This window comes from Ranitomeya variabilis, chromosome 5 (genome assembly GCF_051348905.1).
Source record: "Ranitomeya variabilis isolate aRanVar5 chromosome 5, aRanVar5.hap1, whole genome shotgun sequence".
Taxonomy (NCBI): Eukaryota; Metazoa; Chordata; class Amphibia; order Anura; family Dendrobatidae; genus Ranitomeya; species Ranitomeya variabilis.
In genome coordinates, this window is record NC_135236.1 from 36,074,588 (window position 1) to 36,093,292 (window position 18,705).

At 45.4% G+C, this 18,705-nt stretch overlaps 1 long non-coding RNA gene across 1 annotated transcript in view; it reads right to left on the reverse strand.

Annotated features, from left to right (window-relative positions):
- Window positions 1-317: 317 nt before the first annotated feature.
- Window positions 318-18,705, reverse strand: part of LOC143773266 (uncharacterized) — a 34,350-nt gene continuing 15,962 nt past the window's right edge. Inside the window, exons 2-3 of the long non-coding RNA XR_013215119.1 lie at window positions 2,655-2,773; window positions 318-437 (exon numbers count right to left, since the gene is read on the reverse strand). This is a non-coding gene — a long non-coding RNA (uncharacterized LOC143773266). The remainder of the gene's footprint in view (window positions 438-2,654; window positions 2,774-18,705) is intronic.

Genomic DNA, 18,705 nt, shown 5'->3' on the forward strand with positions numbered 1-18,705 from the left:
GGGGTAGAAGTGACTTTGGTTTGGGTCCTCATAGGGCACCAAGGTCTGGGTGCAATACTTACCATTGCGCTTTTTACATCCACCTATCTTAACACAAGCTTCCTAATGGATGTCATAAATGTCCATGATGTAAATATACCTTAATCTTTATTTACTTAAAAATGGAAGACCCCTTCAGTACAATTTTATCTAAACCCATAGCAAGCACCTCAACAACAGCTGAGGAACAAATCTTACGTCTTACAGATGACAGGTTCAGGGCTCTCCTTGTAACTGATCTTAGTATATATTTTGTCCACGTGAACAGGGACCACCACCCCGATTATTATATTCCCGTCCAAGGACATGCCTGTGAGCTCGCTGCTGTCCAGTTGGCAACCATGTCCAATGCAGTCACAGAGTTGTAAGATGCACAGCATGGAGAGAAGTCGCATTGTCTGTAGGAAATGAGGCGTTAGATGAACAAGAGGTCATATGTGGAGATGGTATTGTAGAGTTTACAATATAAAATCAGAACAATAGAATATTATACTAGAATTCATCTGACTTGAGATTATGCATTCTGTAGACAGGGGAATGTAGCATTGACCGGTTGTGTTGTCTCAGTAGAAAAATTGTAAACGTTATGCATGTTAAATTATAACCATAAAGACAACAGTTGATCAAAAAGAATTGCGGGACCATAGTCAAGTTTCCTCATCTGTAGTCATTGAATGGAGGACCATAGCCCTGCACACTGTCTTCTACCTATCAACATCACCGGCTGGTCCTCTGATTTCTAGTTGTATAATGTTTCACCGGGCCTACTAATCCTAAGAAGCACTTTAACTGCTAGCAGGTTGGTAGAGATCTGCAATTCTCGGATCCGTAGCTACAGACTACTGACATGGCTGATGGACCACGGTTCTACAAATCTTTATGATAAACTCTAGTAAAGAAATATACAATATACAATAGATAAACTTGAAGAGCATCTATTCCCCCAAATACTCATCCTCTATTTCCTTAATTTCTTTAGTTTGCAGATGTATTTAAAGGGAACCTGTGGGCAGTTTTGACCAATGTAAGATGCGGCCACTGCCTTTCAGGGCTTACCTACAGCATTCTATAATGCTATAGATAAGCCCCCCGGTGCGACCTGCAAGAGAAGAAAAATAAATTTTTATATACTCACCCGGGGGGCGGTCCAGTGCGGTCCGGTCCAATGGGTGTCGCAGGTCTGGGTCCGGCGCCTCCGATGTTCTTGTGATGCCACCCTCCTGCTTCTTCATCGCTCCCCGGCATCAGTGCTCCTGTGCAGGCGTACATATCTGCCCTGTTGAGGGCAGAGTAAAGTACTGCAGTGCACAGGTGCTGGGCATCTCTGATCTTTCCTGGCGCCTGTGCACTGCAGTACTTTACTCTGCCCTCAACAGGACAGAGAAGTACGCCTGCTCAGGAGCATGATGTCAAGGCGCGATGAAGAAGCAGGAAGGCAACGTTGCAAGAAGAAGGGAGGACCCGTACCTACGACATCCATCGGACCGGACCGCACAGGACCGTCCCATGGGTGAGTATAACAAAACTTATTTTTGTTCACTTGCAGGTCTGACTGGGGGCTTATCTACAGCATTATAGAATGCTGTAGATAAGCCCAGAAAGGCAGTGGCTGCATCTTATAGCAGCAAAATCTGCTGACAGGCTCCCTTTAATCTTCAAATGAATTTATTTTTATAGAAACTAAACACTAATTCTTTAAGGTGTTTTTTGACAGTCTGGTATGAAATAGTTTAATGAGTCATAACATTTTTGTGTGATTTGGAAGTTGCACAAAAGTTTTGCAACAATCGACATTTTCATGCTAGTCCCAGTCAGGTTCACCATTTGTCATAGTGGGGAGAACATTCACCCTTTCATTTTATTGATAAAAATTTACTTTACAGACATAACTTTCAACAGAAATGTACTACTGTCCCAGACTGGAATAGACACTTGGTTTAGGAGCATGGAGCCAGTAAGATGCACTTAACTCATTAAGTGGCATGCCCCGCCTATTGAATTAGATGTGCCACTTCATTAAGACTAGCAGGTACAATGCTGGTCTTAGTAAATCAGTCACAATGTATTCGATGTGTGCCAAAACCACTAAGTTCTAAAAAAAAGTGCAGAAATTGAGCTTATTAATGTCTCTCCTTGTTTCATAAACTCATTTTGATAACTCAATATGAAGGGCCTTTGTCACTGAGTGAAGACATCAGTTTCCATGCACATTTCTTTATGGGTGCAGTCAGACAGCCGTATAACATGGACGACGAGTGCATCGCAATGTTCTGACTGGCCGGCGGCTCTCCTCACCGACACCGAAGAGTGACAGCTGCATAGAAATACATGCTGCCACACTCTGATCAGGAGAGCTGTTGGCCAGTCCAAACATTGAGATGCCCTCTCCGTCCGTGTTATACGGCTGTCTGACTGCACCCTATAACAAAGGCAATGAATCAGGAGGTGCTGCATGTTTTCCAGCACAATTCGCACTTATTTTGGGGCTAATCCCTTTAGTTAGCGTTCCTGTACTTAAAATTTGCATAAATATGTAGTCTACCATGATAAAAAAACCAGATAATCCAGCAATATTTGAATTAGATCCTTAACAAACTTTAAAGTCTTAACATTACCTTTAGATTATTGGCTGGGGATTCCTTGGAGGTCAATAGCTTTTGGAACCAAGATGTTGGAAACCCTTATCAAGGCGTCGCCTTCACAGAGTCCAGATTCCCCTCTTTACAGATACCATCTTCGTACAATTTTCAGATTCAAAGAAACATACAATCAGTTGAAAACAGTCATATAGTATTTGCTTCATTCAACCCCCTTTTTCCACCTTCTACCAAAATGTAGCCACTGAGGAGCCTTCTCTAACCAATGGCTCGAAGTATTGAAGTTAACAAATATCTTGAAAAATGAACACTTTCAAGGTTGATCACACCTACATTTTTGTGCATGCTGACAGATAAAAATATGAGAATCTGGCAAGTGTTGATCAGCTCAACGCTTTTGATAAAGGGTTATTCCAGAACTACCTCCATCAATCACGCACACACATTCGACAGGTATATGTAGATATTTCCATTTCAGAAATAGGCAGCACCTGAACAACCTTCTACAAATATACACTCACTGGCCACTTTATTAGGTACACCTGTCCAACTTCTTGTTAACACTTAATTTCTAATCAGCCAATCACATGGCGGCAACTCAGTGCATTTAGGCATGTAGACATGGTCAAGACAATCTCCTGCAGTTCAAACCGAGCATCAGTATGGGGAAGAAAGGTGATTTGAGTGCCTTTGAACGTGGCATGGTTGTTGGTGCCAGAAGGGCTGGTCTGAGTATTTCAGAAACTGCTGATCTACTGGGATTTTCACGCACAACCATCTCTAGGGTTTACAGAGAATGATCCGAAAAAGAAAAAAAATCCAGTGAGCAGCAGTTCTGTGGGCGGAAATGCCTTGTTGATGCCAGAGGTCAGAGGAGAATGGGCAGACTGGTTCGAGCTGATAGAAAGGCAACAGTGACTCAAATCGCCACCCGTTACAACCAAGGTAGGCCTAAGAGCATCTCTGAACGCACAGTGCGTCGAACTTTGAGGCAGATGGGCTACAGCAGCAGAAGACCACACCGGGTACCACTCCTTTCAGCTAAGAACAGGAAACTGAGGCTACAATTTGTACAAGCTCATCGAAATTGGACAGTAGAAGATTGGAAAAACGTTGCTTGGTCTGATGAGTCTCGATTTCTGCTGCGACATTCGGATGGTAGGGTCAGAATTTGGCGTAAACAACATGAAAGCATGGATCCATCCTGCCTTGTATGGAGCATCTTTGGGATGTGCAGCCGACAAATCTGCGGCAACTGTGTGATGCCATCATGTCAATATGGACCAAAATCTCTGAGGAATGCTTCCAGCACCTTGTTGAATCTATGCCACGAAGAATTGAGGCAGTTCTGAAGGCAAAAGGGGTCCAACCCGTTACTAGCATGGTGTACCTAATAAAGTGGCCGGTGAGTGTATTTCCAGTACTCTTCCAGGAGAGGGCAATGGAAAGTTTAGCTCTTCCAATTCTTTTTTTGTGCAACCATCATGACTCTAGTCAATGCTAAAGCCAACAAAGAGAGCATCTGGGAGATTCAACGCAGGGCCACTCACAGTCTGAATCGCAATCATAATCATTATTAGCTTTAGAAAAAGGTATGGCTGAGTATCTTCTGACATTGTCTCCACTGCCTTCACTTTGGAAGAAGCAAAAGATTAAACATATAACAGTGTCCTCAAAATCTATCCAAATGATGACTCAATTGGAACAGCTTCTCGTGGTCTACCATCTAACCTCAATTGCTGATGCAAAAAAACATTATCTTTGGACTACCTCCCTGTTATGACCCCAATGGCGAGGGTCTCAGAGGTACGTGGAAGTCTGCAGAATACAAAAATCCAGCTCATAGGGCAGTGGTAACTGGGTTGACCATATATCTACTCCTAACGCCAACACTAGAAGTAGCCGGGGATCATTCCTACGTTGATTCTAGATGACACGCTCCAGCCGGAGAATCTAGCTACCCCTAGTAGAGGAAAACAAAAGACCTTTCTTGCCTCCAGAGAAGGGGACCCCAAAGCTGGATAGAAGCCCCCCACAAATAATAACGGTGAGGTAAGAGGAAATGACAAACACAGAAATGAACCAGGTTTAGCACAGAGAGGCCCGCTTACTGATAGCAGAATAAAGAAAGGTAACTTATATGGTCAACAAAAACCCTATCAAAATCCACACTGGAAATTCAAGAACCCCCGAACCGTCTAACGGTCCGGGGGGAGAACACCAGCCCCCTAGAGCTTCCAGCAAAGGTCAGGATATAGATTTGGAACAAGCTGGACAAAAATACAAAACCAAAACAAATAGCAAAAAGCAAAAGGCAGACTTAGCTGATATAACTGGAACAGGATCAGTAGACAAGAGCACAGCAGACTAGCTCTGATAACTACGTTGCCAGGCATTGAACTGAAGGTCTAGGGAGCTTATATAGCAACACCCCTAACTAACGACCCAGGTGCGGATAAAAGGAATGACAGAAAAACCAGAGTCAAAAAACTAGTAACCACTAGAGGGAGCAAAAAGCAAATTCACAACAGTACCCCCCCCCTTAGTGAGGGGTCACCGAACCCTCACCACGACCACCAGGGCGATCAGGATGAGCGGCATGAAAGGCACGAACTAAATCGGCCGCATGAACATCAGAGGCGACCACCCAGGAATTATCCTCCTGACCATAGCCTGTCATGATCTCAATGGCAAGAGATCATAGCATAAGCATATATAGGAACTAGCTCTTGGAAGATGGGAACTGAGCTGACCATGAACTAAACCTAACGCACAACTAGCAGTGGCCGGGTAGCATGCCTACGTTGGTTCTAGATGCCCAGCCCAGCCGGAGGACTAAATAAAGCTAGCAGAGGAAAATATTAGTCCTAGCTCACCTCTAGAGAAATACCCCGAAAGGAGACAGAGGCCCCCCACATGTATTGGCGGTGAGTTGAGATGAAATAACAAACGTAGTATGAAAATAGGTTTAGCAAATTTGAGGTCCACTTACTACATAGCAGAAGACAGAAAGGACACTTTCATGGTCAGCTGAAAACCCTATCAAAAAACACCATCCAGAAATTACTTTAAAACTCTGGCATTAACTCATAACACCAGAGTGGCAATTCCCGTTCACAAGAGCTTTCCAGACACAGTAACGAAACTACAGCTGTGAACTGGAACAAAATGCAAAAACAAACATGGACAAGAGTCCAACTTATCTAGTAGTTGTCTAGGAGCAGGAACAAGCACAGAGAGGCTTCTGATAACATTGTTGACCGGCAAGCAACTAACAGAGCAGCAAGGTTATATAGCGACTCCCACATCTTGATGGGAACAGGTGAACAGAGAAGATGAAGACACCAGTTCAATTCCACCAGTAGCCACCGGGGGAGCCCAGAATCCAAATTCACAACAGTACCCCCCCCTCAAGGAGGGGGCACCGAACCCTCACCAGAACCACCAGGGCGATCAGGATGGGCCCTATGAAAGGCACGAACCAGATCGGAGGCATGGACATCAGATGCATTCACCCAAGAATTATCCTCCTGGCCGTATCCCTTCCACTTGACCAGATACTGGAGTCTCCGTCTGGAAACACGAGAGTCCAAAATTTTCTCCACAACGTACTCCAACTCACCCTCAACCAACACCGGAGCAGGAGGCTCAACGGAAGGCACAACCGGTACCTCATACCTGCGCAATAATGACCGATGAAAAACGTTATGAATAGAAAAGGATGCAGGGAGGTCCAAACGGAAGGAAACAGGGTTAAGAATCTCCAATATCTTATACGGGCCGATAAACCGAGGCTTAAACTTAGGAGAAGAGACCCTCATAGGGATAAAACGAGAAGACAACCACACCAAATCCCCAACAGAAAGCCGAGGACCAACACGACGGTGGCGGTTGGCAAAAAGCTGAGTCTTCTCCTGGGACAACCTCAAATTGTCCACCACCTGCCCCCAGATCTGATGCAATCTCTCCACCACAGCATCCACTCCAGGACAATCCGAAGATTCCACCTGACCAGAGGAAAATCGAGGATGAAACCCCGAATTACAGAAAAACGGGGACACCAAAGTGGCAGAGCTGGCCCGATTATTGAGAGCGAACTCCGCCAATGGCAAAAAAGCAACCCAATCATCCTGGTCAGCAGACACAAAACACCTCAGATATGTCTCCAGGGTCTGATTAATCCGCTCGGTCTGGCCATTCGTCTGAGGATGGAAAGCGGACGAAAAAGATAAATCTATGCCCATCCTAGCACAGAATGCCCGCCAAAATCTAGACACGAATTGGGTCCCTCTGTCAGAAACGATATTCTCAGGAATACCATGCAAACGAACAACATTTTGAAAAAACAGAGGAACCAACTCGGAAGAAGAAGGTAACTTGGGCAGAGGAACCAAATGGACCATCTTAGAAAAACGGTCACACACCACCCAGATGACAGACATCTTCTGAGAAACAGGCAGATCTGAAATAAAATCCATCGAGATGTGCGTCCAAGGCCTCTTAGGAATAGGCAAGGGCAACAATAATCCACTAGCCCGAGAACAACAAGGCTTGGCCCGAGCACAAACGTCACAAGACTGCACAAAGCCTCGCACATCTCGTGACAGGGAAGGCCACCAGAAGGACCTTGCCACCAAATCCCTGGTACCAAAAATGCCAGGATGACCTGCCAACGCAGAAGAATGAACCTCAGAGATGACTCTACTGGTCCAATCATCAGGAACAAACAGTTTATCAGGTGGGCAACGATCAGGTCTCTCCGCCTGAAACTCCTGCAAGGCCCGCCGCAGGTCTGGAGAAACGGCTGACAATACCACTCCATCCTTAAGGATACCTGTGGGCTCAGAGTTACCAGGCGAGTCAGGCTCAAAACTCCTAGAAAGGGCATCCGCCTTAACATTCTTAGAACCCGGTAGGTATGACACCACAAAATTAAACCGAGAGAAAAATAATGACCAGCGCGCCTGTCTAGGATTCAGGCGCCTGGCGGTCTCAAGATAAATCAAATTTTTGTGGTCAGTCAATACCACCACCTGATGTCTGGCCCCCTCAAGCCAATGGCGCCACTCCTCAAAAGCCCACTTCATGGCCAAAAGCTCCCGATTCCCAACATCATAATTCCGCTCAGCGGGCGAAAATTTACGGGAAAAGAAGGCACAAGGCCTCATCACGGAGCAGTCAGAACTTTTCTGCGACAACACTGCCCCAGCTCCGATCTCAGAAGCGTCGACCTCAACCTGAAAAGGTAGAGCAACATCAGGCTGACGCAACACAGGGGCAGAGGAAAAACGGCGCTTAAGCTCCCGAAAGGCCTCCACAGCATCAGGGGACCAATCAGCAACATCAGCACCCTTCTTAGTCAAATCGGTCAATGGCTTAGCAATATCCGAAAAACCAGCAATAAATCGACGATAAAAGTTAGCAAAGCCCAAAAATTTCTGAAGACTCTTAAGAGAAGAGGGCTGCGTCCAATCACAAATAGCTTGAACCTTGACAGGATCCATTTCAATGGAAGAGGGGGAAAAAATATATCCCAAAAAGGAAATCCTCTGTACCCCAAAAACACACTTAGAACCCTTCACACACAAAGAATTAGACCGCAAAACCTGAAAAACCCTCCTGACTTGCTGGACATGAGAGTCCCAGTCATCCGAAAAAATCAGAATATCATCCAGATACACAATCATAAATTTATCCAAATAATCGCGAAAAATATCATGCATAAAGGACTGGAAAACTGACGGAGCATTAGAAAGACCAAAAGGCATCACTAAATACTCAAAGTGGCCCTCGGGCGTATTAAATGCGGTTTTCCACTCATCCCCCTGCCTGATTCGCACCAAATTATACGCCCCACGAAGGTCAATCTTAGAGAACCACTTGGCCCCCTTTATGCGAGCAAACAAATCAGTCAGCAACGGCAATGGATATTGATATTTAACAGTGATTTTATTCAAAAGCCGATAATCAATACATGGTCTCAAAGAGCCGTCTTTTTTTGACACAAAGAAAAAACCGGCTCCTAAGGGAGATGACGATGGACGAATATGTCCCTTTTCCAAGGACTCCTTTATATATTCTCGCATAGCAGCATGTTCAGGCACAGACAGATTAAATAAACGACCCTTTGGGTATTTACTACCCGGGATTAAATCTATGGCACAATCGCACTCTCGGTGCGGAGGTAACGAACCAAGCTTGGATTCTTCAAAGACGTCACGATAGTCAGACAGGAACTCAGGAATTTCAGAGGGAATGGATGATGAAATGGAAACCACAGGTACATCCCCATGAGCCCCCTTACATCCCCAGCTCAACACAGACATAGCTCTCCAGTCGAGGACTGGGTTGTGAGATTGCAGCCAAGGCAATCCTAGCACCAAATCATCATGTAGATTATACAGCACCAGAAAGCGAATAATCTCCTGGTGATCCGGATTAATACGCATAGTTACTTGTGTCCAGTATTGTGGTTTATTATTAGCCAATGGGGTGGAGTCAATCCCCTTCAGAGGAATAGGAGTCTCCAAAGGCTCTAAATCATACCCACAGCGTTTGGCAAAGGACCAATCCATAAGACTCAAAGCGGCGCCAGAGTCGACATAGGCGTCCGTGGTAATAGATGACAAAGAGCAAATCAGGGTCACAGATAGAATAAATTTAGACGGTAAGGTGCAAATGGAAACAGATTTACCAAGCTTTTTAGTGCGCTTAGAGCATGCTGATATAACATGAGTAGAATCACCACAATAGAAACACAACCCATTTTTCCGTCTAAAATTCTGCCGCTCGCTTCGGGACAGAATTCTATCACACTGCATACTCTCTGGCGACTTCTCAGTGGACACCGCCAGATGGTGCACTGGTTTGCGCTCCCGCAAACGCCTATCGATCTGAATAGCCATTGTCATGGACTCATTCAGACCCGCAGGCACAGGGAACCCCACCATAACATCCTTAATGGCATCAGAGAGACCCTCACTGAAAGTCGCCGCCAGGGCGCACTCATTCCACTGAGTAAGCACAGACCATTTACGGAATCTTTGGCAGTAAATTTCCGCTTCATCTTGCCCCTGAGATAGGGACATCAAAGTTTTTTCTGCCTGAAGCTCCAAATGAGGTTCGTCATAAAGCAACCCCAAGGCCAGAAAAAACGCATCCACATTGAGCAACGCAGGATCCCCTGGTGTCAATGAAAAAGCCCAGTCTTGAGGGTCGCCCCGGAGCAAGGAAATCACAATCCTGACCTGCTGTGCAGGGTCTCCGGCAGAGCGAAATTTCAGAGACAAAAATAATTTGCAATTATTTCGAAAATTCTGAAACCCGGATCTATTCCCCGAGAAAAATTCCGGCAAAGGAATTCTCGGCTCAGATACAGGTGCATGACAAACAAAATCTTGCAAATTTTGTACCTTCGTGGCGAGATTATTCAAACCTGCAGTTACACTCTGAAGATCCATTACAAACAGGTGGACACAGAGCCATTCAAGGGTTAAGAGGAGGTAAGAAGCAGCTAGACAGCAATTAAGGGCTAGGCAGCAAAACTCTGAGGGGAAAAAAAAAAAAAATTTCCCTTCAACACTTCTTTTTCTCCTGCTTCAGCCCAAACAATTAACACTTTGCGGGCCGGTCAAACTGTCATGATCTCAATGGCAAGAGATCATAGCATAAGCATATATAGGAACTAGCTCTTGGAAGATGGGAACTGAGCTGACCATGAACTAAACCTAACGCACAACTAGCAGTGGCCGGGTAGCATGCCTACGTTGGTTCTAGATGCCCAGCCCAGCCGGAGGACTAAATAAAGCTAGCAGAGGAAAATATTAGTCCTAGCTCACCTCTAGAGAAATACCCCGAAAGGAGACAGAGGCCCCCCACATGTATTGGCGGTGAGTTGAGATGAAATAACAAACGTAGTATGAAAATAGGTTTAGCAAATTTGAGGTCCACTTACTACATAGCAGAAGACAGAAAGGACATTTTCATGGTCAGCTGAAAACCCTATCAAAAAACACCATCCAGAAATTACTTTAAAACTCTGGCATTAACTCATAACACCAGAGTGGCAATTCCCGTTCACAAGAGCTTTCCAGACACAGTAACGAAACTACAGCTGTGAACTGGAACAAAATGCAAAAACAAACATGGACAAGAGTCCAACTTATCTAGTAGTTGTCTAGGAGCAGGAACAAGCACAGAGAGGCTTCTGATAACATTGTTGACCGGCAAGCAACTAACAGAGCAGCAAGGTTATATAGCGACTCCCACATCTTGATGGGAACAGGTGAACAGAGAAGATGAAGACACCAGTTCAATTCCACCAGTAGCCACCGGGGGAGCCCAGAATCCAAATTCACAACAATAGCCCTTCCACTTGACCAGGTACTGAAGCCTCCGCCTGGAGAGGCGAGAATCCAAGATCTTCTCCACCACGTACTCCAACTCGCCCTCAACCAACACCGGAGCAGGAGGCTCAGCAGAAGGAACTACAGGCACAATGTACCGCCGCAACAAGGACCTATGAAATACATTGTGAATAGCAAACGACACAGGAAGATCCAGACGAAAAGATACAGGATTAAGGATTTCCAATATCTTGTAAGGCCCAATAAAACGAGGTTTAAATTTGGGAGAGGAGACCTTCATAGGAACAAAGCGGGAAGAAAGCCATACCAAATCCCCAACGCGTAGTCGGGGACCCACACCGCGGCGGCGGTTGGCAAAGCGCTGAGCCCTCTCCTGTGACAACTTCAAGTTGTCCACCACATGATTCCAGATCCGCTGCAACCTATCTACCACAGAATCCACCCCAGGACAGTCAGAAGGCTCCACATGACCCGAAGAAAAGCGAGGATGGAAACCAGAGTTGCAGAAAAAAGGCGAAACCAAGGTGGCGGAACTAGCCCGATTATTAAGGGCAAACTCAGCCAACGGCAAGAATGTCACCCAATCGTCCTGATCAGCAGAGACAAAACACCTCAAATAAGCCTCCAAAGTCTGATTGGTTCGCTCCGTCTGTCCATTAGTCTGAGGATGGAAAGCAGACGAAAACGACAAATCAATGCCCATCCTACTACAAAAGGATCGCCAGAACCTAGAAACGAACTGGGATCCTCTGTCTGACACAATATTCTCAGGGATGCCGTGCAAACGAACCACGTTCTGGAAAAACACAGGAACCAGATCGGAAGAGGAAGGCAGCTTAGGCAAAGGAACCAAATGGACCATCTTGGAGAAGCGATCACATATCACCCAGATAACGGACATGCCCTGAGATAGCGGAAGATCAGAAATGAAATCCATGGAGATATGTGTCCAAGGTCTCTTCGGGACAGGCAAGGGCAAGAGCAAACCGCTGGCACGAGAACAGCAAGGCTTAGCTCGAGCACAAGTCCCACAGGACTGCACAAATGACCGCACATCCCTTGACAAGGAAGGCCACCAAAAGGACCTGGCCACCAGATCTCTGGTGCCAAAAATTCCCGGGTGACCTGCCAACACCGAGGAATGAACCTCGGAAATGACTCTGCTGGTCCATTTATCCGGGACAAACAGTCTGTCAGGTGGACAAGACTCAGGCCTATCAGCCTGAAATCTCTGCAACACACGTCGCAGATCCGGAGAAATAGCTGACAAGATAACTCCATCTTTAAGAATACCAACAGGATCAGCGACTCCAGGAGCATCAGGCACAAAGCTCCTAGAAAGAGCATCGGCCTTCACATTCTTTGAACCTGGTAAATACGAGACAACAAAATCAAAGCGGGAGAAAAACAATGACCAGCGGGCCTGTCTCGGATTAAGGCGTTTAGCAGACTCGAGATACATCAGATTTTTGTGATCAGTCAAGACCACCACACGATGCTTAGCACCCTCGAGCCAATGACGCCACTCCTCAAATGCCCATTTCATGGCCAACAACTCCCGATTGCCCACATCATAATTTCGCTCGGCAGGCGAAAACTTCCTGGAGAAAAAGGCACAAGGTTTCATAACAGAGCAACCAGGGCCTCTCTGCGACAAAACGGCCCCTGCTCCAATCTCTGAAGCATCCACCTCAACCTGAAAGGGAAGTGAGACATCGGGCTGGCACAAAACAGGCGCCGAAGTAAACCGGCGCTTCAACTCCTGGAAAGCCTCCACGGCAGCAGGAGCCCAGTTAGCTACATCGGAGCCCTTCTTGGTCATATCCGTCAACGGTTTCACAATGCTAGAAAAATTAGCGATAAAACGACGGTAGAAGTTAGCGAAACCCAAGAACTTCTGAAGACTCTTAACCGACGAGGGCTGAGTCCAATCAAGAATAGCTCGGACCTTGACTGGGTCCATCTCCACAGCAGAAGGGGAAAAAATGAACCCCAAAAAGGGAACCTTCTGTACACCAAAGAGACACTTTGAGCCCTTGACAAACAAAGAATTTTCACGCAGAATTTTAAAGACCAACCTGACCTGCTCCACATGCGAATCCCAATCATCAGAAAAAAACAAAATATCATCCAGATAAACAATCAAAAATTTATCCAGATACTTCCGGAAAATGTCATGCATAAAGGACTGAAAAACTGAAGGCGCATTGGAGAGCCCAAAAGGCATCACCAAGTACTCAAAATGACCTTCGGGCGTATTGAATGCGGTTTTCCATTCATCACCTTGCTTAATGCGCACAAGGTTGTACGCACCACGAAGGTCTATCTTGGTGAACCACTTGGCACCTTTAATCCGGGCAAACAAGTCAGACAACAGCGGTAAAGGATACTGAAATTTGACAGTGATCTTATTTAAAAGCCGATAATCAATACAAGGTCTCAAAGATCCGTCCTTTTTTGCCACAAAAAAGAATCCCGCACCAAGGGGGGAAGAAGACGGACGAATATGTCCTTTCTCCAGAGACTCCTTGATATATGAACGCATAGCGGTATGTTCAGGTACCGACAGATTAAACAGTCTTCCCTTAGGAAACTTACTGCCTGGGATCAAATCTATAGCACAGTCACAGTCCCTATGAGGAGGCAGTGCACTGGACTCAGACTCACTGAAGACATCCTGATAATCAGACAAATACTCCGGAACTTCCGAAGGCGTAGAAGAAGCAATAGACACAGGCAGGGAATCCCCATGAATACCACGACAGCCCCAACTTGAGACTGACATAGCCTTCCAGTCCAGGACTGGATTATGGGTCTGTAACCATGGCAGCCCTAAAACAACCAAATCATGCATTTTATGTAAAACCAGGAAACGTATCACCTCGCGGTGTTCAGGAGTCATGCACATGATAACCTGTGTCCAATACTGCGGTTTATTTGCTGAAAATGGCGTAGCATCAATACCCCTGAGAGGAATAGGATTTTCTAATGGTTCAAGAGTAAAACCACAGTGCTTAGCAAATGACAGATCCATAAGACTCAGGGCAGCACCTGAATCTACAAACGCCATGACAGGATAAGACGACAGTGAGCAAATCAAAGTTACCGACAGAATAAATTTAGGTTGCAAATTACCAACGGTGACAGGACTAACAACCTTAGCTATACGTTTAGAGCATGCTGAGATAACATGTGTAGAATCACCACAGTAGTAGCACAAGCCATTCCGGCGTCTATGAATTTTCCGCTCATTTCTAGTCAGGATTCTATCACATTGCATTAAATCAGGTGTCTGTTCAGACAACACCATGAGGGAATTTGCGGTTTTTCTATCACATTGCACCGAATTAGGTGTCTGTTCAGACAACACCATGAGGGAATTTGCGGTTTTGCGCTCCCGCAACCGCCGGTCAATTTGAATAGCCAGTGCCATAGTATCATTGAGACCTGTGGGAATGGGAAAACCCACCATAACATTCTTAATGGCTTCAGATAGGCCATTTCTAAAATTAGCGGCCAGTGCACACTCGTTCCAATGTGTCAGCACGGACCATTTCCGAAATTTTTGGCAATACACTTCAGCCTCGTCCTGCCCCTGAGACATAGCCAGCAAGGCCTTTTCTGCCTGAATCTCAAGATTGGGTTCCTCATAAAGTAAACCGAGCGCCAGAAAAAACGCATCAATATCAGCCAATGCCGGATCTCCTGGCGCCAGCGAAAAAGCCCAATCCTGAGGGTCGCCCCGTAAGAACGAAATAACTATTTTTACTTGCTGAGCAGAGTCTCCAGATGAACAGGGTCTCAGGGACAAAAACAATTTACAATTATTCACAAAATTCCTAAACTTAAACCTGTCTCCGGAAAACAGTTCAGGAATCGGTATTTTAGGTTCTGACCTAGGATTTCTGATAACATAGTCTTGTATGCCCTGCACACGAGTAGCCAGCTGGTCCACACTTGTAATCAAGGTCTGGACATTCATGTCTGCAGCAAGCATAGCCACTCTGAGGTAAAGGGGAAGAAGAAAGAAAAAAAAAAACCTCAGAATCTTCTTTCTTATAATCCCTCTTCTGCAACGCATTAAACATTTAATACTGGCCTGGCAAACTGTTATGACCCCAATGGCGAGGGTCTCAGAGGTACGTGGAAGTCTGCAGAATACAAAAATCCAGCTCATAGGGCAGTGGTAACTGGGTTGACCATATATCTACTCCTAACGCCAACACTAGAAGTAGCCGGGGATCATTCCTACGTTGATTCTAGATGACACGCTCCAGCCGGAGAATCTAGCTACCCCTAGTAGAGGAAAACAAAAGACCTTTCTTGCCTCCAGAGAAGGGGACCCCAAAGCTGGATAGAAGCCCCCCACAAATAATAACGGTGAGGTAAGAGGAAATGACAAACACAGAAATGAACCAGGTTTAGCACAGAGAGGCCCGCTTACTGATAGCAGAATAAAGAAAGGTAACTTATATGGTCAACAAAAACCCTATCAAAATCCACACTGGAAATTCAAGAACCCCCGAACCGTCTAACGGTCCGGGGGGAGAACACCAGCCCCCTAGAGCTTCCAGCAAAGGTCAGGATATAGATTTGGAACAAGCTGGACAAAAATACAAAACCAAAACAAATAGCAAAAAGCAAAAGGCAGACTTAGCTGATATAACTGGAACAGGATCAGTAGACAAGAGCACAGCAGACTAGCTCTGATAACTACGTTGCCAGGCATTGAACTGAAGGTCTAGGGAGCTTATATAGCAACACCCCTAACTAACGACCCAGGTGCGGATAAAAGGAATGACAGAAAAACCAGAGTCAAAAAACTAGTAACCACTAGAGGGAGCAAAAAGCAAATTCACAACACCTCCCCTGCCAAATTAGCTCACTTCCAAAGGATTTCCAAAGCAACTATCAACCTTTCCACTCCCAGGCACTACAGGGTGTCTTAGACTCCAGGACCCATTTGACAGCACCATTACTTGTACATATGACTAGTGCTATGCATGACTGTGACCCACTGGGAATGGCTCATCTACGATGACCCAGTGGTGTAGTGACTAACACTGTGCAAAGTATGATAATCCACTCATTAAACTGGGATGTGGTGTCATAGTAGGGGAAGCCCCCCTAGCTGCCTGAAGCAACAGCAGTGTCCTCTCTGTTGCTTCCCTTTTGTGACATAGGGTTCTGGGCTAGTTTAGTTGGTGAATATAATCTGAAAGTGTTCAAATTCGAATGGAACCTTGAATTTCAAGAAAAGCACTAGAACTTGAGTGACCTCAGCTGTCAGCTTCCTCAATGATGTCCATGAATAATGCTACATCTTGAAGAAAAGGGAGGAAGGGATAGAGAAGGTGCTCCCTAGTATAATATCATTAGGTTACAGGAGAGAGGAGGACATATACATACAATATGTCTATGAGCCGGTAAGCTAAGATGAGGAGACCTAGCGGATGGGCTGGGTATTCTGATCCAAGCACAGACCGAATTTCATGGATTTGTGAAAGATTGCAATGAAACATAGAACTCTTATCCAGTGGCCATGTTGGTAGTTTGTGGTCACCAGATCAGATCTCTGCTAACCGTCTCCTGTGAAGGTTTGCAGGTTTCTGGTCCTGCAGTATATGAACTATTTTATTCAACTAATTGCTATATCTCCTAAAGATTTGTCTCATATTAGTCTCCAGGAAAAACAGTATGTATCTCATACGGGAAAACCTGAGTGAGTAATTAGACATCAAGAAATGGAGGCTGCCCCTAATAAAGCATGGGGCTTTGGTAGGTCATGTGTTCAGGCCTGGATTGATAGGCAGGTTTGGGTAACAGGCCTGTCCTTCCTTTCTGACCTAGTGTTCTGTAGTAATCAATCAGTACAAGTTTTAGGCTGGATCATTACCAGTGTAAGAAAGGAGCGCACTGTGTGGACGGTAGTTGGAGGAAAGTGTCTGAAGACGCACAAGGTCTCCTCTAAAGGGATGACTACTGAGGTCCACTTGTCTCCAAGAGGTGCAATGGACGCAAGGTCTTAAAAAGCACCAAAAAAGCCCAGCGTGATCTAAACTTTTGTGTCACTGTCTCTTACTGCATTTATCCCTTTGCCTACCCACTATACAGCTTATTCCACAGCATGATCACACTGGCAGTATCACACATGATGGGATTAGGTACACAGCTCATCAGACAGTATCACTCATGAAGGATAGGAAAAACAGCTCAGAAGTCAAAATCATACACTGTAGGACTAGATACACTGCTCAGCAGTCAGTATTACACATGGTAGGATTAGATACACAGCTCAGCAGTACCCAGTACCTAAATCTCACAGTATTAGCCCATTAAGGTGTATTCTGCACTCACCTCATATCCTCCCCACACTTTCTCCTGTTGTTAATGCAGTCACTTTTTATATGAAAGCTCCTGCCTGTCCTGGGAATCTCACTGATAATTACCCAGGTCGGTTCTGGAGGAGATGATTTTCACACCGGCTCAATCCCACTGGAGACATTATCAGGAGAAATGCATAATTATGTAATGATTAGTGAATTGAGAGCACAAAAATGCTCGGGTGCTCGTTGCTCGGGTCGAGCAGATTGGAATACTTGGGTACTCGACCCGAGCAACGAGCCCATTGTAAGTCTATTGGAAACCCGAGTATTTTTACCGCGATCCCCCCGAGGGTCCTTTTAACGTCTAAAAACGTCAGAAAATGATGGAAACACTGCTCAAATGACACAGGAACATCATGGGGATCGCCCCTGGAAGCATTCCTGACTCCTATGTCACGGCTGTAAGCAATGTTGTCAGAGTTTCACGCCATTTTTACAGGTGCACCTAAAAACATACAAAAACGAAACCAAAATGGATTTTGCTGAGAAATATGTTAAGGTACATCCTTTCCAGGATAATGACTTGTATATAAGGCAAAATAATTAACCCCAGACCAAAATGTTCCTCCCCCACTTGGGCTATGTTCACACGCAGCGTTTTTTATGCGTTTTTCAACTTTTACATTGCTTTCAACCAATAAAATGCATTCACTGGGAAATGTCATTATAACATTTAACAACCCTAGCTGGCCATGTGATGTGTGACTCATAAGGAGACACATCTTGTTTCATTTATGAAGGAGGGACTCTTTAAGTCACAAAGCCTATTTTTAGAGTGGCATCAGGTGGCATTAATATTCTTAAAGGGCCATTATTAAACAATGGGTCTCCTATGCTGTTATTGCCTATGCTGTGAGTGGCTGGGCTGCCAAGAATTACAACGCATGCCAATACCCCTTTCACGAGAGGTACAGGAGAGCTTCCTGAAAAAATGTTGCATTGAATTCAAGGCCTGCCCTGCTATCAAGTCATATGCACCCCAAGAATCCTTTGAACCCAGGTACTGGATGGCCACAGGAAAATCCACTTCACATTCTTCAGTTGGTCCTGCCATACTGTTTTCTTATGTATTGAATGCAAGGCCTGCCCTACTACCCAGTCATATGCACCCCAAGAAACGTTTGAACCCAGGTACTGGATGGCCACAGGAAAACCCACTTCACATTCTTCAGTTGTACTGCCATACTGTTTCCTTATGCATTGAATGCAAGGGCCACCTTGACCCAAATTTGCAAGCAACGCAATCCCCCCTTGGAAGAAACATGGAGAAGGGCCTCATAAAAAACTGTCCCATTACAAAGGAGCTGGTCTCCTAGA